Raw genomic sequence first — 24,771 nt, 5'->3', positions numbered from 1 at the left:
AATGGAAAGCGAGTGGTTCTCTATCGTCCCTTCGATTTACAGTGTAATGAACATGGCGATCTAACATGCATGCAACGGTACTTGACTTTTGCCCTCGGAAAGTATGAGTCTGAACGCAATAGGATATCAGCTGAATATGCAGTCTCAACGGATCGAGTTAGAAACGCTAATTGTTTGTTTTGAGCCAGCGCCACTTCTGTTCGTGACCATGACAGATAAATATATGTTGTAGCGTTTCTATGGAGGGACAGCTGCCTCTATAGAATATCAGTCACCAAATAACTGACAGCAACATAAAATTCACAGACATATTTTAACTGAAAATTCCCTCGACCAACATCGACAGGCAACCTAAGACTGCCTGGCCGCAGACAGTAAAATAACCGAGACGTGAATGTGCAGATTGCGTGAGAGACGCTCAGCAGGGTGCGCGGAATAAGTAACACAGGTGCTTTCCTTCCAATATCCGAAAGTCTCAAAATCCCAAGAGAACGCGTAATCATCTCGTAACATAATCAAAAAATGTGATCTTCCATAAAAAACGATTATAATGCTTTTTTAGTTTCTTATTCATCATTACGAGAAGGGGAAAGATCTGGGCGATGTAATATGCTCTGCACAACACGCAGTTATCCATAATCCGAACATCCTGAAGCAAGTTATTCATGTATCAAGGTTGCTCCTTGTGCCTTCTCTGTAACCGACTTCCAATTAAGTGTAGCCTTTTGGACTGGTCGATTATGACTCCCAAAGATTTATGTCTATCAACCACCGTAGGCCAAGAAATGACAGCATTAGCGAAACCCATAATCGACATTTGCCTTTGTTAATGCGGCCACCAGATACAAGGCAAAATAGATCCAGCGTAGTCCTGAGCAATGGAATCTCAGCGGAAGAACGGAGTAACACCATCACATCCTTCGCGTATGTGCGCACCGAGATCGTCTCGTGAAGATAGTCCATCCTAGTATCTGAACAACGACTCTTCGAAGAAGGGACTTAAATTACAGAACAAGTAACGACGCTGCCAGCAGACGTCCCCGAGGAAAACTTCTACGACCGTAATCGGGGTGTCAGCTGACTATTGACAGCCACACAGCCTTGTATACCCGTAAACAAATTATACAAGGCTCTGCTCGCGTCAGCAACTGCAGCAGGAAGCCATGGCTGACCTGATCGAACCCCTTGTCAACATCCAAAAATGCCAGAGCACCATGTAAGGTGTCAGGCAAATCCAACACCTTCCATGAAAACCCTGACATGATAAGCAAATCCAGTAGTATGTCACATAGCTCCGAATAAATCGTGACATTAACTTAACCAAAGCAATACGAGTAACGAGGGAGCAATTGGAATACCACAGACTAACACAAGAATGCCTAAATGCATGTCATACCTTCCCACCGTGAGACAGACGCAGTTCCGAGGGGAGAAACGAGAACAGAAGCCGAGAGCAGAACCGTGTTAAGGTGGAAGGCCCTACGATTAGGGACGGACGGACACCCACGTCGCCAGCTAACTGCTAGGACCACACCACCCGCAAGTTTTAGCGTGAGACTTTTTCGCGTCTCTGTTAAGTCAGGACCACCCCCCAGCCCATGTTAAAAGATAGAGCCCTCCAGAAGAACAGTATAGATCTTACGATAATGCTAAAAGGACCACACCAGCTGCAAGTTTTAGCGTGAGACTTTTTCGCGTCTCTGTTACGTTGCAAACTTTAAAAACATTGCCCCACCACGAAAAGTATAACGTTTCTCATTGGATAGAAAGAATTTTTGTAGGTGGAGCATAAGGTTAAAATTGAGACCCTGATTGGTCAGATGAAAACGCAGCCAGATAGTTTTTTTTTAAACCAACTTCGGTAAACTGTAGTAATGAGAAGTTAGGAGAGAGTTGCTTCAGAGTTGCTTCCGAGACGGCGAGATAAGCGGACCCGCTCTCCGCCGCCCCCTGACGAACACTGACAAGGTAATGAACCCACGCGATGCCGCATAACAGCGCATAAAACTTCACTCAGACCTGCAGAAGTCTCATCCGTTACACCCCCTTTTTGCGTAATAATAGTGTTGATCGTCAATTAAAACTCATGGTGTTCACATTTGCCACTTGAAGTAAAAATCTGAAACGCGATGATTTTTCTGTTATATAATTACTGAGAAGCCACATCAGCCACTGGAATTTACGACAAGTTAGATAAGTAATTATAGACAATTGGGGGTCACTGTAGACCATTTTGATGGTTTTCTCTTTTGTGAAACTTAATTTAAACCTAGATTATAGATGTGATATGGCATAGGTCATCCTTCGATCCATTGTAGAACTTGGAAACCCATTCAGGGAATATTCGTTCACATTTTTGTTGAACGCAGTTGGTTTTTACCATCCTGTATTAAAACATTTCCTTTTATCAATAGTGCAATTTATAAACGATGTTTTGTGAGTAGAATAAAATTTCCAATGGTAAACTTAACTGCTTTTTCGACGTTATTTTACCAGCTAACTAAAAATAGGAAAGCCTTTAACCCCTTCCACTAAATTTAGTTAGTATTAAGATTCTTTTACAGGGAGTGCAGTGGAGCTGACGCAGAAATCATTAAGTATTTGGTTATATCATCGCTAGTCTCACTGAACTCTTCTGAATTCTACATGTCATGTGTGGTCTGGCGTCTCCTTACCAGCAACAGGTCCCAGGTTCAAACTAGACAATTCCCTAAAAAACACACTCAGAGCGTCGTTGCGCGAAAGTGGTAGGGAGACACGATATAGAACAAACAGACACCACGCAGCATGTTTAGAACCAGGAACAGACGTAACAACGGTTACTGATGTGATATCACGATATTCAGCTACAAGGGTCAGAATGGCACGACCAGGGATACAACTTTTACGGTCAGCAACAATTGCCAGGCGCTTTGGCTGAGCGGTTCTAGGCGCTTCAGTCTGGAACCGCGCGACCGCTACGGTCTCAGGTTCGAATTCTACTTCGGGCATGAATGTGTATGATGTCCTTAGGTTAGTTAGGTTTAAGTAGTTCCAAGTTCTAGTGGACTGATGACCTCAGATGTTAAGTTCCATAGCGGTCAGAGCCATTTTTTGTCAGCAGCAGCTATTCACCGCCTTTGCAACACTCTTATAATCAAAATACAATAAGGTAATCGTACGAAATTTATCAGTTGCTGCCAGACCAGAGCTTTTAAGAACTAACACAATTTTGTCAACTTTAAACGAGTCAGGCACAAAATCTCCTTTCAAAACTTCGCTCAAACTACTGCAAAAGGCCAAAAATGCACCTAAAACTCCGTAGGCAGACCACCCAACCGTGGCGCCTTGAATATTAATACGTCAATAAAGTGACAGACATCATTATCTTGGGGTTGAAGCTCTTTTGTCCGTGTTTTCTCTAACAATACAATGCTTTTTGATGGGGTCCGCCTTTAGCAAAACACAGTTTTGTTTTATATCCCAAACATGTTTCACTGCAGTTGCAGCATCATCAGTGGGCTTATATTCTACCCTATTAAACATCTTGTCCACATGTAAATATTACGTTTTAAAATCGTAATCATGAAACGTCCCCTTAGAAAAATTATACATGACTGTGCTTAAGCTGACACACAATATTTTTTTTGGCGCAACACAATCTGACTTTCAAAAATCCCTACAAAAGAATGGCCCTGACTAACACTAACCTATACGTTTCACAAATCACTCAGCTCACAAAAATCTTGGTTACACGAATTACTGCAATACAGCGAGCGCCACTACTGCCAGCTAAATAAAAGATTCTAACTACTGAAGGCACTAACTACTGAGAGGCATAGTTAGCAAATGAAAGATTTTAATAGAGAACAAACAATGTATTTACCTTAATAGTCATCAAAAGTCATAATATATATAGCAGTTCATGACATCCAGTCTTACAAATTTCAAAATTCCGCCATTTCTCTCCCCACATCCACCACTGCTGGCGGCTCATCTCCAACTGCGCAACGCTACGCGCTGTTCGCATCCAGCTGCCGCTGCCCAACACTACTATGGCAGACAACAATGGAAACTAGCCACAGACTGCACACAGCACAGCCAGTGATTTTCATACAGAGCGCTACGTAACGTTGCCAATAAGAAAACATAAACAGCCTACTTACATAGCCCGCATGCACCCCACAAAAAATTTTGCAAATTGTTGTCGACAGTGGCCAATATTGATTTGATAAAATTTTTCATAATTACAATAACAAAGATATCAAATGCACACACTTATTGATACAATGTTGGTCAAAAGCTAAAATTTTCTCACAGTCCATCATAAAGACAGTCCTGATCATTCATTACAGTAAAATTGCAGTGTTTTTCTCAAAGTCTGAGCAGTAAAAGAAAATGCACATGGAAGTAGTGGATTTCCATGCAGTCTTGAAGAAGTAGTGTTGTCCTTCCAATGGAAAGACAGTGATGACTCTTGACATGCAGACAGGTAATGGGCCACAACAGAGCAAACCCACAGCAGAGTCATTCGAAGTTTTGAAGAATACTGGTAGGTAGGTCATCACAGAGCAGACTCACTGTAGTCCTGGTAGAGATAATGGTATTGGTGGGCCACCAGAAGTGCAGGCCCACTGCAGTCCATGTAGAGACGGCCAGCAACCATCTGTTGCGACTGTGCAGTTGCACAATCACCATCGAAGAGTCTTGCGGACAATATAGCAAGTCCATAACCACCACTTGTGCACTCACAAAGTTTTTGGAATTGTCCTTAGAACCAGCAATGCTGTTATCCAGTCCCTTGCTGAATTATTAACACATGTGCAAACACTAACAGTCCCTACTTCTCACATATTGTCCATATACTATGACCACCAGAAACCTGTGCAGTGAAATGGAACTTACAAGTTCATAATATGATGAACTGGTGTCAATTACACTTTTATAACATAAGAATACAATTACAAAGGTACAAAATACATCATTAAAGAACATAACAATACAGATAACATTTGTAGTACAGGCTTTACAAAACAATAGAAATAAACATATACATCTGTGTTACAGGAATTATGACATAAGTAAATACATAAAAGATCAGAATAACTTTTGAAACATCAACTTCACACATGAGCATTAAAACAAAACAGAATAAATAATGTCTAAACATCTTTACAAAGTAAATAACATAGTATTACAAAAATTCTACAACATAGCTCTCATCAGCTAAACACACAAAGACAGGAAAAACACAAATACACAAGAGTACACAAACACATTGTGGGATAACACAAGGAAAGGACAGGGTTTGCTTTACTGCAGTGTTTTGCAAACAAAACTTTCATTGTGGCTCTTGAAGTTTTCCCGGCGTATCGAATATTCCACAAGATTTCGGGATTGCAGCCGGATCTCATCGACTTCTTTCCACGATATTTCGGCTGACAACCTTACAGACATCTTCAGGCGAGTGTTTGACACTGGAGATTGCTAGTGCAAGTCGCTCTCTTTATACGTAAAAGTGCCGCAGGCGCGCATGCGCAAGTTACCGTAGCATGCGCGCCACCTGTCGATTCCAAGGCCCTCTACAATATTACTGCATCTATGGAGCGCAATCTAATGCGTGAAAAAAGTAAAACATGCACGCAGACGTGTCCAAAACAATAAAATTTCAATATTAAAATTACTTGTCGCTCGACGTGTCAGAAGCCATAAAAAGTTTTCTTTTGGTTGAAATCAAAGAAATCAACCGGTCCCAGGCCTTATTCAATAAAAAGCCGCCATCACGATTAATGAGATTATCCGCTAAACGTATTTCCACGGATTCCTTCACAACTGAATCCCCAAGATTTTCGTGGCCGAATGATCCATAGTATGTCCTGTGGAAATACAATGTTCGGCTATAGCCGACTTACTTGGCTGTAAAAGGCGAGTGTGGCGCTCATGTTCAACGTAGCGGTCGTGTATTGTGCGTGTGGTTTGACCAATGTAGGCTTTCCCACACTCGCAAGGTATTTTATAAATTCCAGCCTTCCGTAATCCCAGGTCATCCTAGGCTGAGCCCAGAAGAGCACGACTCTTTGTAGGTGGCGGGAAGATTGCTTTCACACGATGTTTCTTTAAAATTCTGCCTACTTTCGATGAAATGTTCCCGACATATGGGAGAAATGCTCTGGACTTAAACACCTCCTTATCCTCTTGATCTTGTTGGTGGTCACGTTTTTTCCTCCTTAAAGCAGTACTGACCTGATGTGCAGAATATCCATTACGTTGAAATACCGATTTCAAGTGCTCTAATTCGTCTGCAAGGCTGTCTTTATCAGACACGACACGTGCCCTATGCACCAACGTTCGAAGGACGCCCATAGTTTGTGACGGGTGATGACAGCTTGACGCCTGCAGGTACAGATCCGTATGCGTGGGTTTTCGATAGACCGTGTGCCCCAACGACCCATCCACTCTGCGTTTAACCATGACGTCCAGAAATGGTAGGCAACCATCCTTTTCAACTTCCATCGTAAACTGAATGTTTGTGTGGATGGAATTCAGATGACACCTTGTGAGTGTGGGAAAGCCTACATTGGTCAAACCACACGCACAGTACACGACCGCTGCGTTGAACATGAGCGCCACACTCGCCTTTTACAGCCAAGTAAGTCGGCTATAGCCGAACATTGTATTTCCACAGGACATACTATGGATTATTCGGCCACGAAAATCTTGGGGATTCAGTTGTGAAGGAATCCGTGGAAATACGTTTAGCGGATAATCTCATTAATCGTGATGGCGGCTTTTTATTGAATAAGGCCTGGGACCCGTTGATTTCTTTCATTTCAACCAAAAGAAAACTTTTTATGGCTTCTGACACGTCGAGCGACAAGTAATTTTAATATTGAAATTTTATTGTTTTGGACACGTCTGCGTGCATGTTTTACTTTTTTCACGCATTCGATTGCGCTCCATAGATGCAGTAATATTGTAGAGAGCCTTGGAATCGACAGGTGGCGCGCATGCTACGATAACTTGCGCATGCGCGCCTGCGGCACTTTTACGTATAAATAGAGCGACTTGCACTAGCAATCTCCAGTGTCAAACACTCGCCTGAAGATGTCTGTAAGGTTGTCAGCCGAAATATCGTGGAAAGAAGTCGATGAGATCCGGCTGCAATCCCGAAATCTTGTGGAATATTCGATACGCCGGGAAAACTTCAGGAGTCACATCAAATACCTCGTCGGGGAGGAGATGGCATCTAACATCCAGAAGTTGGATAAGTTACGAAACAAACGTGTGAGATTATTAAGTGCTTTATGTTTCTTACTGAAATGCCGGGATAATGGCCGTGTTCCAAAGTTCGCCAGAGTGACACATTTTATTAAGACCGCCGCTGCGAAGTTCATCACTCGTAAAGCAAGTTTAGCCCTTGTGATGGAGAGGATACGCTTCACTCGCCGGGAACTGGACTTGGTTTCGAAAGAGCTGTTTTATTTGCATATGGAGATTTCATCTAATCTTCCTTCCCTCTCCTGGGAATGGGTCGATGGTGTAACATGGGCCAAATCAGACTGGGTCCGCCAGGAGTATTCTTTGAGACAATCATCGAAGTTCGACCGACTCTCAGCTACGTCACGACAAGAAGATGTTTTTCGACGCTCTGTGGTAAATTTCGCGGATAAGGATTTAGACAACGTGACACTGTCGGTACTTGGGAAAGGTCTGAACTTCGCACCGACACCTAGGACCTTACCTTTAACAGATTTTATTAGTGCTGTTGAAGAAGCTGTCAGGCCTCTATCCAGTGAAGCACCAGAAGAAATCAGGCGGGAAACATGTCGCGCCCTTACGAGAACTCGGCCTCAGAAGAGCAACATTTCTTCAATGGAAAGGGCTGCGCTGCGCAAGTTACGGGAAGATCCTCAGACGGTGGTCCTTCCGGCGGATAAGGGGAATGCTACTGTGCTGTTGCCACGTGATATGTATGATCAGAAGATATATACGAGGGCAGTTCAATAAGTAATGCAACACATTTTTTTTCTGAAACAGGGGTTGCTTTATTCAGCATTGAAATACACCAGGTTATTCCCCAATCTTTTAGCTACACAACACTATTTTTCAACGTAATCTCGATTCAATGCTACGGCCTTATGCCACCGTGAAATGAGGGCCTGTATGCCTGCACGGTACCATTCCACTGGTCGATGTCGGAGCCAACGTCGTACTGCATCAATAACTTCTTCATCATCTGCGTAGTGCCTCCCACGGATTGCGTCCTTCATTGGCCCAAACATATGGAAATCCGACGGTGCGAGATCGGGGCTGTAGGGTGCATGAGGAAGAACAGTCCACTGAAGTTTTGTGAGCTCCTCTCGGGTGCGAAGACTTGTGTGAGGTCTTGCGTTGTCATGAAGAAGGAGAAGTTCGTTCAGATTTTTGTGCCTACAAACACGCTGAAGTCGTTTCTTCAATTTCTGAAGAGTAGCACAATACACTTCAGAGTTGATCGTTTGACCATGGGGAAGGACATCGAACAGAATAACCCCTTCAGCGTCCCATAAGACTGTAACCATGACTTTACCAGCTGAGGGTATGGCTTTAAACTTTTTCTTGGTAGGGGAGTGGGTGTGGCGCCACTCCATTGATTGCCGTTTTGTTTCAGGTTCGAAGTGATGAACCCATGTTTCATCGCCTGTAACAATCTTTGACAAGAAATTGTCACCCTCAGCCACATGACGAGCAAGCAATTCCGCACAGATGGTTCTCCTTTGCTCTTTATGGGTTTCGGTTAGACAACGAGGGACCCAGCGGGAACAAACCTTTGAATATCCCAACTGGTGAACAATTATGACAGCACTACCAACAGAGATGTCAAGTTGAGCACTGAGTTGTTTGATGGTGATCCGTCGATCATCTCGAACGAGTGTGTTCGCACGCTCCGCCATTGCAGGAGTCACAGCTGTGCACGGCCGGCCCGCACGCGGGAGATCAGACAGTCTTGCTTGACCTTGCGGCGATGATGACACACGCTTTGCCCAACGACTCACCGTGCTTTCGTCCACTGCCAGATCACCATAGACATTCTGCAAGCGCCTATGAATATCTGAGATGCCTTGGTTTTCCGCCAAAAGAAACTCGATCACTGCCCGTTGTTTGCAACGCACATCCGTTACAGACGCCATTTTAACAGCTCCGTACAGCACTGCCACCTGTCGGAAGTCAATGAAACTATACGAGACGAAGGGGGAATGTTTGAAAATATTCCACAAGAAATTTCCGGTTTTTTCAACCAAAATTGGCCGAGAAAAAGAATGTGTTGCATTACTTATTGAACTGCTCTCGTAGTTTGCTGAGTGAGACAACGTACAGGAAGCTTGATAAAGACCCTACCCGGAAAGTAGAAAGGAAAACGTCAGAGTTGCTAAACTCCTCTTCTCTGCCGCAAGAAGTTGTGAAAAGATTGAGACCTCACAGTTCTGTTCCACCGAGGTTATATGGTCTTCCAAAGATCCATAAGGATAATGTGCCCTTACGCCCCATAGTGAGCAATGTCGGTGCTCCAACATATGATTTATCTAGTCATTTGGCTTCGCTACTGAGACCTTTTGTTGGCAAATGTACGCACCATATTCGCAACTCTGCGGACTTTATCAATAGACTGAGAACACTATAGCTGAAGGATTCGGACTTGTTAGTAAGTTTCGATGTCGTTTCACTCTTTACGGGGGTCCCTCTTTTGGATTCATTGTCACTTATCGGCAATAAGTTTACGGCCGATATAACGGCGCTGTTTCACCATGCCCTGTCCTCTACTTACTTTCTATTTAATAATGAATATTTTGAGCAACTTGACGGTGTTGCCATGGGCAGTCCTCTGTCCCCTCTGGTGGCAAACTTTTACATGGAAGACTTTAAGGAGAGGACTCTCGATTCGGCGATGTTGAAACCCACAGTCTTCTGGCGGTACGTGGACGATACCTTTGTAGTGTGGCCTCACGGTGAAGAAGAGCTTTCACGGTTTTTACAACATCTGAATTCCATCCACACAAACATTCAGTTTACGATGGAAGTTGAAAAGGATGGTTGCCTACCATTTCTGGACGTCATGGTTAAACGCGGGGTGGATGGGTCATTGGGGCATTCGGTCTATCGAAAACCCACGCATACGGATCTGTACCTGCAGGCGTCAAGCTGTCATCACCCGTCACAAACTATGGGCGTCCTTCGAACGTTGGTGCATAGGGCACATGTCGTGTCTGATAAAGACAGCCTTGCAGACGAATTAGAGCACTTGAAATCGGTATTTCAACGTAATGGATATTCTGCACATCAGGTCAGTACTGCTTTAAGGAGGAAAAAACGTGACCACCAACAAGATCAAGAGGATAAGGAGGTGTTTAAGTCCAGAGCATTTCTCCCATATGTCAGGAACATTTCATCAAAAGTAGGCAGAATTTTAAAGAAACATCGTGTTAAAGCAATCTTCTGGCCACCTACAAAGACTCGTGCTCTTCTGGGCTCAGCCAAGGTTGACCTGGGATTACGGAAGGCTGGAATTTATAAAATACCTTGCGAGTGTGGGAAAGCCTACATTGGTCAAACCACACGCACAGTACACGACCGCTGCGTTGAACATGAGCGCCACACTCGCCTTTTACAGCCAAGTAAGTCGGCTATAGCCGAACATTGTATTTCCACAGGACATACTATGGATTATTTGGCCACGAAAATTTTGGGGATTCAGTTGTGAAGGAATCCGTGGAAATACGTTTAGCGGATTATCTCATTTATCGTGATGGCGGCTCTTTATTGAATATGGCCTGGGACCGGTTGATTTCTTTGATTTCAACCAAATGAAAACTTTTTATGGCTTCTGACACGTCGAGCGACAAGTAATTTTAATATTGAAATTTTATTGTTTTGGACACGTCTGCGTGCATGTTTTACTTTTTTCACGCATTCGATTGCGCTCCATAAATGCAGTAATATTGTAGAGGGCCTTGGAATCGACAGGTGGCGCGCATGCTACGGTAACTTGCGCATGTACGCCTGCGGCACTTTTACGTATAAATAGAGCGACTTTCACTAGCAATCTCCAGTGTCAAACACTCGCCTGAAGATGGCTGTAAGGTTGTCAGCCGAAATATCGTGGAAAGAAGTCTATGAGATCCGGCTGCAATCCCGAAAACTTGTGGAATAAAACTTTCATTACTTCTCGGAGATCTCCCTTCGTTCTTCATTATTTCCAAAGAGTCCTATCTATACCTGCTTTCCGTACTTTTTTTGTATACCTTCTCAATGCATTTCTTCCAATTCATCGCAACTCATTCTCTTATATAGTCTACTCCCTCTTAAGCTAATTTAAATCTACTGAGCTCAGATGCTAAACTAAGGGATGAGGCAATGCAGCAGCACAAAACAATTAACACAAACAGCAATGAAAAAATGGAAATTGTCAAATCAAGCAGCAGTAAATGTAATAACTTATATCTAAAAATGACAAAGCTCAAGCAGAAAAAACAGCACACTAAAGACAACAATGCAGATAAGGGAAATTTCTATTCACATCTTAATGTCTATGTAATTAAAGTGGTGCACCACAACTTACTCTTCCATAAAAATTACCAATACTTGAAAAGTAAATTATCTGTGCAGTTACTTGTATTAGTCCCTTCTTACTGTTCTTTCCTTTCCAACAAGTGCTCTTTTTTTTTTTTTTTTTTTTTTTTTTGTTTGAAGAAAGTGGATCATAAAATTATTATCTAACAGATCTGTTGACAGAAAGTGTTCACATTAGCAAATGCATTTAATTTTATTTTATAAAAGCAATGATGCAACACCTGGAAAACAGATATCAAATAAAATAAGCAACTATGTACAAAGTAAAGCATAAAATAATCATTCAGTAGTCTTGAGGCATTTCATAAGTTAGTAGAAATTCTCTCAATTCTCGTAGAAAGACACTTGTCCTAATCAGGTGTGCAGATGTAAGAATGTTTCCAAGTAATGAGCGTGTCGTATTTGAGGTGCTTTCTACAAAGTAATGTCAATAGCAAGGTTAATGGCCTCCTTTTTTCTTCACCTGTGCCTCTGAAAGGCTTACAGTGACCTACCTTCCTTACCGAAATATTTACATCAGTTTCCGCTACAGTGACAGTTTGACAGAAATAAGATTTCACAGGTCGAAATACTTGCATTCCAAATATGTAGAAACAAAATCCTATAAATATAACAGTGTCCAAAAATTTGCGTCGGCATTGTGATACATTCGCGCATTTACACGCATTTCATAACTCTTAAAGTACGATTCTTGGTTTCCAACATCCTTTTCCACAAATCAGAGTCCCTAACCACTACTCATTTTTCATTTACATATTCGTCAACACTTCTTCAATATTTCATCAAAATAAATACGTAGCATAATCAAATTCCTCATTTACAGTAGCATCATCTTATTGATCATAAACATACCTCAACAGCATAATACACATCGTCGTCGTAAAAATAACATCATAACACCTCAGTCAAATCTCAAAAATGTCGTAGCTTTCTGCAATAATGTCAAAACCTAAAAAAAATTCTCTGCTCATTTCAATAGTGTCATCTACCTCAAACGTACTTTAAAATCATGCTCCCTTACCAAATGGTACATCATTCAAAGCTCTCATAGTATCACAATGGTTCCGAAAAAATATGAACAGTTCACAAAGTACAGACAAAATACAATTTCATAAGTGTGAAGTTATCCAACGGTGTAATTACGTAAACATCTGTCACTGATGTAGTAAAATAAATGTTTGTCTCTCTCAGTTCAATGATCAGATAGCTGTGTAATTTATGTGTTAGAGAAATATGGTACCGATGCGTAAACTTTATAAGCAAATACCATATTAGCTAGGGCTCCTTGTGCTTGCCAAACACATGGTACACAAAGTAGGCGTGTACCCCCCGAGGACACTAGTAATGTAAAGTGAAAAATTATATGGCAAAGACAAAGTTAAAAAGCAGATTATCTTTCAATAAACGGTTTTACATGTCAAATGTGGTGTAAACCTTTACTCTTCCTAGTACGCAGAGTTTCATCTTCAGTGGAATTATCATGTGGTATATGGTACATCGGTAAAGAATGCTAAAATTTTTCTCAAGGTTAGCGTCTATGTAATTTTACCCTGAGCCAGCCGGCGCACGTTGCTGCCTGCGGTGCGAGTCATTGTCTGTCTCTTTGTTGGCGCGCGTCGTTATTGGGATTAGGAGACCTAACTTCTACAAATTCACCTTGCCGAGAAGGCCCTGCCCTGTTTAAATCTCGCCAGTTCTGATGGAATTCAGGTCTGTCGTTACGAATATATCGTCTGACGTCATGTCAGTAGATTCCATAGTTTCTTTCTTGTCGGTCACGTGGTGGAGAATTTCTCCCTGAATCGTAACTGCGCGCTGGACCGTTGCGTCTAAAGTTATTCTGTCTCCCTTGATAATAATTTTTTTGGTTCCCATATTGTCTGTTTCTCTGATTGTCTCTGTGATAGTCACTACTACGGAGAGGTGATCTTTCCCTGTAATTATTACTACTCTGCCAACGGTTGTCATACGGGTGGCGTCTGTTTTGGTCACGATTTGTGTTGTGAGAATAGCCTTGTCGTGTCCAGTTATTATTTCTTTCATCGCGGAATTGCGAAGGATATAACCTGTAATTGTTGTGTTCCTGTTTTCGCGTTCCGCGATTGTCAGTGTCAATTTCTAATTCTTGTAAGAGTCCCTGAAAAGCTTCAATGTCGTCTTTGCAACGTCCTGCCAAAATAATATGTCGTAAATGTTCAGGCAATTTGATTAAGCAGATGCAGATGAGTTCTGAGGGGCTGTACGGGTTTGACAGGTACTGATTCTTGTGCACCATGTCTTCAAAACATTTCACAAGACTGGAAAATTCAGATTGCTAGAAATGTTTCATCATTATGATGCTATGTTTTACTCGGTCTTGCGTAGCTTGAGACCAGTATGTTGAGAGGAAGGCATGATAAAATTCTCCTTCACTGTGGCAATCGTGAATGACCGATCGCATTCTTACAGCTGGTTCATTCTCTAAATAGCCACACATAAATTCTAATCTGTGCTCTAATGACCAGTTGGGAGGAAAACAATGAAAGAATTGATGGAGCCACGCTTGTGGGTGAATGTCGTTGCCAGAATTCTTAAATGTTTTGAATTTACGTGTAGTAATGAACAGCTTATAGTCAAAATCATCATGTCGGCGAGTCGTATGTCGGTCATTGTTACGTCGTTTCGGCGGTTCCATCTCAAAATTCGGTGCACCTTGCCAATTTCTTTCATAATTTCCGAAGTGCCCTGAGTTATTATTTTGTGACTGTTCCGTATTTCTATGTCCCTCTTCCTGTATTGGAGCGCGAGTGGCCTCTAAAATATGTAATTCCTGTATTACCTGTGTCAACTGATCTTGTACTTCCCGGATTTCTCTTTGGTGTTGCGTATTAATTTGATTCTGGTTTTGTTTGAATTTCCTAATTTGTTCGCACTCTTCTGTGTCATTAAAGACTACCGGTTTTGTGTCATTCAGATTATCATCTACCTTCGTAGATACATTATTTAGCTGATCCGAAAGTTCAAATACTTTCTCTGATAATGAACTAATTTCCTCCATGTGTCTTTCTGAACCAATTTTCAGGGTATCTACTGTGTCCTTTAAGTTTTCCTGAGTTTTTGCAAGTTGCGTAACCGAATCGGTAGATGCAACTGAGTCAATTTTAGCTTGCAAGGTGTCGTGATTTTCATGAACTATAGTTTGCTGTTCCTTTATGGCTGCTTCGTGATTCTGTAATGCATTTTCATGACGCGAAAAAATAGGTTGGAAATGCTCACAAATTTGTGTTTTTACGTCATTACAGACTTTTTGACATTTCGATTCGATTTTATGTAACTCAGTAGTTAAATCTTCACGTGTTTGTTCAAGTGTGGTGTCTAACTTTTGAAGATTTTGTTCCATTGTGTCTAAATGTTGCTGTGTTTGTCTCTGGTGTTGTTCCATTGTGTATAACTTTTGAAGATTTTGTTACATTGTGTCTAAATGTTGCTGTGTTTGTCTCTGGTGTTGTTCCATTGTGTATAACTTTTGAAGATTTTGTTCCATTGTGTCTAACTTTTGTAGCCTTTGTCCCATTTGTTGCATTAACTGTAATAACAATGCACTGGCGTCTGAAACATGTTCCTCAGTGCTTTGCGGCAGTGAAGTTGCACCGGCAACATTCACATTTTGACAAGCAGAAAATGTGTCTTGACTTATTTGAGAAAACGGTGAGGACCCAAAACCTGAATCTGCAGTAGTTGCAAAATTGTGTTCTGTCATTCCCGATTCCTGAGGCGGGCTGTTGCCGACCGGTCGATCGATGATGCTTCCCTGTTCACTAATTGTTTCACTGTCTACACCATTGTTTGCCGCCCGCTCCATTTCCCTATGCACAATTACCAAATTACTACATTGAACAGTAGTTAATTCATTACACGGTGGCGCTAACACACTGCTTCCGTCTTCACTGTCATTTCTCAGTTTACTTTGGAGCCTAATATTACGTTTTTCATGCCACAATATTTCACACGACAACACAGAAAAGCAAAATTTGAAGAGCACAATAAGAAAACACATTAACATAGCATTGAAAATGATATCTCGTTAATCGCAAGCGCAGCTGCGAAATACTTGGTGCAAATCTACATGCATGCCACAACTGTTTTACTGTACAAGAATGAAAAACTACAACTACAAAGGAAATTCTCTCTATAATTACGCGCTAGCAATAAACAAAAGCTACACTAATTACACAAACTACAAGAAAAAATCAGAAGATTCCAGTGAGGTATCCTCGGCTAAGGGTCGACATATGAAACGTCCCCTTAGAAAAATTATACGTGACTGTGCTTAAACTGACACACAATATTTTTTTTTGGCGCAACGCAATCTGACTTTCAAAAATCCCTACAAAAGAATGGCCCTGACTAACATTAACCTATACGTTTCACAAATCACTTAGCTCACAAAAATCTTGGTTACACGAATTACTGCAATACAGCGAGCGCCACTACTGCCAGCTAAATAAAAGATTCAAACTACGGAAGGCACTAACTACTGATAGGCATAGTTAGCAAATGAAAGATTTTAATAGAGAACAAACAATGTATTTACCTTAATAGTCATCAAAAGTCATAATATATATAGCAGTTCATGACATCCAGTCTTACAAATTTCAAAATTCCGCCATTTCTCTCCCCACATCCACCACTGCTGGCGGCTCACCTCCAACTGCGCAACGCTACGCGCTATTCACATCCAGCTGCCGCTGCCCAACACTACAATGGCAGACAACAATGCAAACTAGCCACAGACTGCACACAGCACAACCAGTGATTTTCATACAGAACGCTACGTAACGTTGCCAATAAGAAAACATAAACAGCCTACTTACAATCACAAATTTTTGAAGAACTCATGAAGTCATGCATTCATACCTTTCTACCACACGGCGTGGTTTTCCAGAGGTGTTATGTTTTCATAGTGTCTGTTTCCTTTCACAGTTTGTCATCCGCAACCATATACAACTTAATGCAGACAAATTATTTAAGCAAAAATTACGATTTGGAAACTGTTATGGCTATGCCTGAAATTAATTATTTCTATGTGGAAGGTTGTGTGTGTGTGTGTGTGTGTGTGTGTGTGTGTGTGTGTGTGTGTGAAAGAGAGAGAGTAGGATTTTTCATTATTATTATTATTATTATTATCTTATTTAGTTTTGTGTGTGTGAGAACTTTGTATTCAGTTGTTACTTGTTTCCCTTCAACTATTGCTTTTTCTATTCTAGGGGGCTGTAGCGGCATTTGAGAATTTTCAAGTCAGTATTGAAGTCTGCTGAGCCATGTTTCTTATCCATAAGGTAGTCAGCAAGTGTGGAATGACAGCTGTTACTTTTAATGCTCTTCTGTGTTCTTCTGGTAAACAGTGAAACAGTGACAGTGACAGCTCAATGTACAGATCATCGCAATGAAGAAGACGAGAAAAAAGAAAACGTAAGTGAAACATGATGTAAATAGACACACACACACACACACACACACACACACACACACACGCACACACACACACACACACACAACCTTCCACATAGAAATAATTAATTTCAGGCATAGCCATAACAGTTTTCAACTCGTAACTTTGGCTTAAATAATTTGTCTACATTAAGTTTTGTATGGTTGCAAATGATCAACTATGAAAGAAAACAGGCACTATAAAAATATAATAACTCAGTGGCCATGTGGTAAGAAGGTATGAATACATAACTTTATGTGTTGTTGAAAAGTTTGTAATTACAATTTTGAAAACTAATATTTACATGTATACAAACAGCAAAGAACATTCTTTATGTTTAACAGGCATAAAATAAAAGCCTACTGATGATACTGCAATTGCACTGAAACATGTTTGAGATATAAAACAAAATTGTGTTTTGCGAAAGGTGGACCCCATCCAAAAACATATATATTGTCATAGACATCGTCGCATTCAAAAGGTTCTAAAAACGCAGCATCATGAGCGGGTGTAAGTGTACAATCCAGAGTCTGAATAAATAAATTGGATGACGTATCGACAGTAATAGGTACCTCATACAGCCTAAAATAAAGTTGACATAGAGCATGCAAAATGTCGTTTTGTGCCGTCACAACATTGCCGCCCTTTGTCTTGAGAGTCGTGATACACGCATGTCGACGACGAATCTGATGTTTATTCAGATCTTACAAAGTACTCAGTTCATCCGCTACCACGGAACGTCCTTTAGATCGCATCCTTAAACCTTCCATTTGATGCTGCTTCAGTCGTAACAAGTTTTCCTTTACACGCCTGACGTCTGCAATCCTTAGCGGAGCCTGATGACCACTTTCATGAACGTCACGTAAGAGAGAGTAGTAAAATTTCTCCGTTCTCCAAAATTCCCGCGCCCTATCAGCGCAGAATCGTATCAACTTTTGTCTGAGCCTCTGCTTTGCCAACTGAACCCACCATTCCAAAATAGGGGCGTATCGCGCAGTTGAACAGGATCCTCTAAGTGTGCCACATTCAGCATCCAAGGCGATCGAGCTATTTCACGGAATGTCGCGAGTGATTTAAAGTAACAGCCACAGCACAATAGTCAGTTAAGCCGGCGGGGATGACATCGACAGCCAAAATCCTATCACCCATTCTATCATATAAATAAAATTTGTCACGCCTACTGGTAGGAGCATCAGTAAACTAGGTATATTTCGAAAGAGTCGGATATTTACAGACCCAAACATCTTGCAGTTTCAACAAACGAAATAAACCGTGTAATTTCTGACAGAAATTAAAACTGGGAGACTGATGTACGGGACACAACACACAGTTAAAGTCACCACATATCAAAATATTCTGCAGAATTTTCCGTAACAAATAAACCACCTCTTCCGTATAAACTAGGTAGCGGTCCGAAGTGCGCACGGTACAGACGGTACATAAAGGAGAATCAAGGTCAGTTGAAGGAAAGTACATCCCATTCCTCTACCGTGGGAATGCCATTCCTAAAAAACAAGTGGGTCCCCGTGGAACATTCTAGAGCCACATTAAAGGGAGAGAATATCGAGTAAACTGAACTTCTTGTAGAAATACGGTATCCACACAGGAATCATAGAGAAACTTACGCAACGAAGCGAGCAGCAGGTCCGATTCCACTCTATTAACATTCAGACGAAGAAAGCTATAATCCTATATACGAGGGTCGTCCACAAAGTAAGTTCCGTTTCTATTTCTATCCGCGGCAGCGCTACGATCTCACTTCCAAGCATGGGCGGCAGTTACTCTGACTCAAGCAGAAGACATGTACGACATTTTCAGATCGCTGCTGCCGACGTGTGCTTTGTAGTGCTTCTTTATAATGTCAGCCGTAACTGAATATGCCACCGCGTGTGAAATCACATCTGTGGTTCGTTTTCTAAATGCAAAAAAAGTTAAACCAAAGGAAATTCATTTGCAAATCTGCGAGGTTTACGGACAAAATGCAATGAGTGATTCTATGGTTAGAAGATGGGTCAGACTGTTCAATGAAGGACGTGATCAAGTGCACGATGAAGAATGAAGTGGACGCTGGTCTGTGGTTACTGATGAACTGGTTCACACAGTTGAAGAGAAGATTAAGCACAACCGTAAGTTTACACTTAGTGCCCTTGCTATGGAAGTTCCGCAAATCTCACGATCACTAATTCATGAAATTTTTACTGAAAAACTGAAATTTCGTAAACTTTTCTCACGTTGGGTACCCAAAATTCTTACTGAACGACACAGAAAACAACGGATGGGCAGTGCACTTCAGTTTTTGAGACTTTACAATGAAGAAGGCTATGGTTTTCTTCCTCGGATAGTCACGGGGGATGCAACTTAGGTATCGTACGACGCCCCTGAAACAAAACGGCAATCAATGGAATTGAGGCACACTTTATCCCCAACGAAGATTAAGCCTAAGCAAATCTTGACACCTTGAAAAGTCATGTACACCGTTTTTTGGGACAGAAAAGGCCTTTTGCTGATTGATTTCTTACCACGAGGCCAAACAATTAATGGACACGGTTACTGCGCGACCATTCAGAAATTGTTCCGCGCAATACAGAACAAGTGCCGAGGATTACTGTCATTGCTTTTTCCACGATAATGCCCGACCTCACACGGCGAATGTGACCAAACAACTCTTACGGGTGTTTCACTGGGGCGCGTTTGATCATCCTCCGTACAGCCTGGACCTCGCTCCTAGCGACTTTCATCTCTTCTTACACCTAAAATCTGTTCTCGGTGGTCAACACTTCAGCGATGATGACGAGCTGAAAGAACATATTACTACATGGTTGAATACGCAGGCGGCAACCTTTTATGAAGAAGGCATACAAAAACTTGTGCCACGCTACGACAAGTGCCTACAAGATTTCGGAAGCTATGTAGAAAAGCAGTTTCACATTTGTAGATTTTTGTCCAATAAATATTTGTTCTGTATCTGTACACGTTTGTTTTATATAACCTAACGGAACGTACTTTGTGGACGTACCTCGTACTTCAACAAGAAGAAACGAAATACGAGCCGCTGACCAACTGAATTACGTGATCAACGGGTGTCAATATCCATTACTGAATTCAGTGACGAATCAGAGGGTGGGCGGTTCCCACCACTGTCTCTGGAATCTTCGTTTTCTTCTTTTTACGAGCCACCACTCGCTCAGGTTGGACGCGGCAACGAGGCAATACAGCATCAGCAGTCTGGGACTTAGGCTCATTTCGAATATTAACCAAATTAGGTGGCAAACGAGGAGTTGCAGAGGCCCACTCCGTAGGATGGGATCCTTGCAGTTCAGATCAACACACAGGAGAGAGGTGAGACATCACAACATCTGGGTCGACTGGTAGGATTTGATGGCCACCAATCGCTTCCACCGGAGTAACATCAGTTGGTCGTTCCGACGACACCAGAGTGGGTGACATCAAGGGAACAGAGGCGTCTCAAATGTCTGCTGCTGAATCACTAGAACAGCACAAGGCTCAACGACTTCCACGTCCTTGGGTGGTTCTGGATGAGTTATTTCAATCGCGGGAGTTACTAGGAGAACCACCAAAGACAGCAGTTGTTTTCGCACTGTCGAGCCCAACAAGACTGCAGGCCTCGTCACTACAAGGTACATCAGCCGACAAAGTTACTTCAGGGAGCGGTGGCTGACGAGTAGACGTATACGAATCATCAGCATCCTGCGTAAGGCGTCTCTTATGCTGCACTGTGGACACTGCTGCCTTGGAAACATAAATTTCAGGGCCGTGCTGCGAGAGTAAAGGCGGAAAGTCTGGAGCAGCAAGGGGCGCATTTTCTCGTTATTACTTGCACCCGGGAAAGACGTGCCGCCAACCTCGTGATCCGTAGAAAAGAGTTTACCTAAGATCAATTTCCGGCACTGTTCAAATGAGGACTTCAGTACAAATATCCGCCGCTGGCAATGAAATGTAAGGTGGCCACTTTCATTGCAGAGAAAGCATGTCCCCATTTGTCCACTTATACGTTAAAGAATGCGGTAACCACAGACCTCTAAATCGGAAGGAATGCTACGTTTGACTATTATCTCCACTGAACAGATTCCGCTATAACATTGCAACTGGTGTTGAGTGACCTACGTTCACGTCGTATACCCCTCACGTTACCATAAGGGAGCAACGCCTCATTAACTAAACTGTAGTCAACAGCCGGTGGGAGACTGAACACTCGGACATTGATACCATCGAATTCCACGTTAGCAAGAATCATCGTAATAATGGAACCACCACGATACTTTCCCTTAAGGACCGTGACGCAAAGGCAACCTATCAAGTTCTAGTGTGTCCAAAAACTTTGCGAAACAGACATAGCTATCAGAATCAATATAAGCAGTATGACCCTGATCAGATGTTACATGAATTGTATCAAGGAGACAATGTTGAATTTCCAAAGATTCGGGCTGCACGTAACGCGTGACTTTGTCGAAACTAAAGCTGACTGTGCCTTTTATTGGAAAGCACTTGGAACCCTTAATGGACATTACGAACGGGCTACGCAGCTGGCAAGGACTCACAGAGCAACTAACGTTACGAATCAAACAACGATACGTCACACACGAAACCACAAAGTTCGAGGGAAAGATGCCCAGGGGCGCTCGACGTTGCGCTAAGGCGATAAACTAACAACCCTCCGCTCGACACTCGAGATAGAACTACAACGGTAGAGGAACACGCCCAGCATGAATGTAGACAGAACATCTATAGCTCTGATGAGTGAGTTTGCGATCATCAGAATATGTGACATACACTGGTGCCCAAAATTAACAGATATTTTACAAGGTTGCCTTTATTTTGGCCGGCCGGAGTGGCCGAGCGGTTAAAGGCGCTACAGTCTGAAACCGCACGACCGCTACGGTCGCAGGTTCGAATCCTGCCTCGGGCATGGATGTGTGTGATGTCCTTAGGTTAGTTCGGTTTAAGTAGTTCTAAGTTCTAGGGGACTTATGACCACAGCAGTTGAGTCCCATAATGCTCAGAGCCATTTGAACCATTTTTTTGCCTTTATTTTGCCACAAAACAGTGTAAACAAGCGATAGTAAAGTAGAGACAATGTAAGGAACACGGAACGTAAACAACTGCACCAGTCATAACGATAAGCAAAAAAATTCTTCGTTTCTTTCCAATTTTACGGATTTGCACACACATTCCGACAACTGGTTAGCGTGCTTGGCATGAGGTGTTAGCACCTATGGCAGCCATACAGGCCTGACAACGACGGGACATGCTCTGAGTGATGTCATCAGTTTCCCGTTGGGGCAATAACTCCCATTCTTCCTGCGGAACTGCTCGCAGGTCTTGCAGACTGGTTGGTAGACACTACTGTGTTGCAGCCTGTCTCTCTAGTGCATCCCAGACATGCTCCATGGGATTCAAATCGAGATCAACCACTTGTGCTCTATGAGGTCGAGCAGTATCGTCCACCAATACGAATTATGAGCCCTCACCACGCCGAAACCACTGCATCTGAGGTCCCAAGATCTTGTCGCGATACCTGATTCACCCGTACAATTTCATGAAGAGGAGCTCGAGCGGCCAACATAATCGCTGCCCTCGCCGTTAAGGTTCCTCCACGATATCGATCTCTTTCCGCAATGTTTGGATTCTGAAATCGTGTTCCACGTTCCCTCCCGATGCTGATGTGACGAGAATCACTCTCCAGACCAAATCGGGACACATCTGCGAAAAGAACATTGGCGTACTGTTCGACCGTCCAGGCGGCATATTGACCACTCTAGACGTTCCCTTCTGTGAAGACGCATCAGAGGTACACACACAGAAGGCCTCCGACAATAAAGGCTACTCTGCCGAACCCTTCTGAACACCGTTTGTCTCGATACAACACGTCCAGTGGATGCTAAAAGGTTAGATGCCAATTGCCGTGCAGTACTAAGTCGGTACCGTCGTGCCCTTAAGGCCAAATAACGGTCCTCCCTTTTTGATATCACATGGGCCTTCCCTGGTATTCCGTATACTGTTTCGGTGTCCATAATAGTCACCACATCCGAGAAACAAGAAAACGATTCACATTAAGCTATTGGGTCACATCAGTTTGTGACTGTCCTGCTTCCATTCCTCTTATGTCCCTCCACCGAAGAGAGTCTGATAGACTTCTTTGTGTGATACTGCACTGTCTGTGAGTGTAGACACAGCGTCTCGATGAGGGACTACTCGACAAACACTACCATGTTAGATAGGTGCTCTGACGTCATCGTTGACGTGATGGTCCACTGACCGAAATGCTATCTTCCGTGGAGAACACGATTGCATGGACATCTGTTCACATTTTGAGTGATTATACCATGAACTAGACACAACACGTGAAAATATTGGTTTGCTGCTTTAATTTTGGACACCAGTGTACATGTCTGTATAGCTTCATGCCATTGACTTAGATTCTTAACTTATTAACTATGACAAATTTCAACTTGATACCAACACCTGCCCCTGAGAAAAAGGGGTCTTAACAGACGGACAGGCGGTCGAATGAACAACAAAGTGATCCTATAAGTGTACCGGTTTTACCGACTGAGGTACACTGAAACACCAAAGAAACTGGCATAGGCATGCTTATTCAAATACAGAGATACGTAAACAGGCAAAATATGGCGCAGCGGTCAGCAACGCCTATATAAGACAAGTGTCTGGCACAGTTGTTAGATCGGTTACTGCTGCTGCAATTGCAAGTTATGAAGATTTAAGTGAGTTTGAACGTGGTGTTACAGTCAGCGCACGAGCGATGGGACACAACATCTCCGAGGTAACGATAAAGTGGGGATTTTCCCATATGACGATTTCACGAGTGTACCGTGAATATCGGTAATCGGGTAAAACGTCAAATCTCCGACATCGCTGCGCCGAGAAAAAGATCTCGCAAGAACGGAACCAATTACTACTGAAGAAAATCGTCCAACGTGACAGAAGTGCAACCCTTCCGCAAACTGCTGCAGATACCAATGCTGAGCCATCAACAAGTGTCAGCGTGCGAACCATTCAACGAAACATCATTGAAATGGGCTTTCGGAGGCGAAGGCCCACTCGTGCACCTTTGATTACTGCATGGCATAAAACTTTACGCTTCGCCTGGGCCTGTCAACGCCGAGATTGGACTGTTGACTGGAAACATGTTGCCTGGTCGGACGAGTCTCGTTTCAAATTGTTCAAAAATGGCTCTGACCACTATGAGACTTAACTTCTGAGGTCATTAGTCCCCTAGAACTTAGAACTAGTTAAACCTAACTAACCTAAGGACACCACACACATCCATGCCCGAGGCAGGATTCGAACCTGCGACTGTAGCGGTCTCGCGGTTCCAGACTGCAGCGCCTAGAACCGTACGGCCACTTCGGCCGACAGCTGGCAAGTGTTTAAAACATTGATACGTGTCCGCAGCCTTACCGAACGATCTATATTCCGTGTCTAAAGATTGCCGTGTGGTACCTTTCAGGCCCACATAAGGCGAAATTAGTTTTATTATTGTCAATTTTATCGAAGTAGTTTTCTGTATAAGTTTGAGTATTAAGGTGAAGGATTGTTTGCTTCCCTGTTGTCGCTTCTGATTAATGTTTCAGAGATCGGAAGCAGTGGGCCACCGAAGTGCAGAGCCTCCCATTTCAAATTACTGGAGGTCGCACGGGCGGTGGACTTCGCCTGAGCTCGCGTGTGCTGTTTGG

Source organism: Schistocerca piceifrons, chromosome 7 (assembly GCF_021461385.2).
Source record: "Schistocerca piceifrons isolate TAMUIC-IGC-003096 chromosome 7, iqSchPice1.1, whole genome shotgun sequence".
Lineage (NCBI taxonomy): Eukaryota > Metazoa > Arthropoda > Insecta > Orthoptera > Acrididae > Schistocerca > Schistocerca piceifrons.
Note: the sequence above shows the minus strand (reverse complement) of the source record.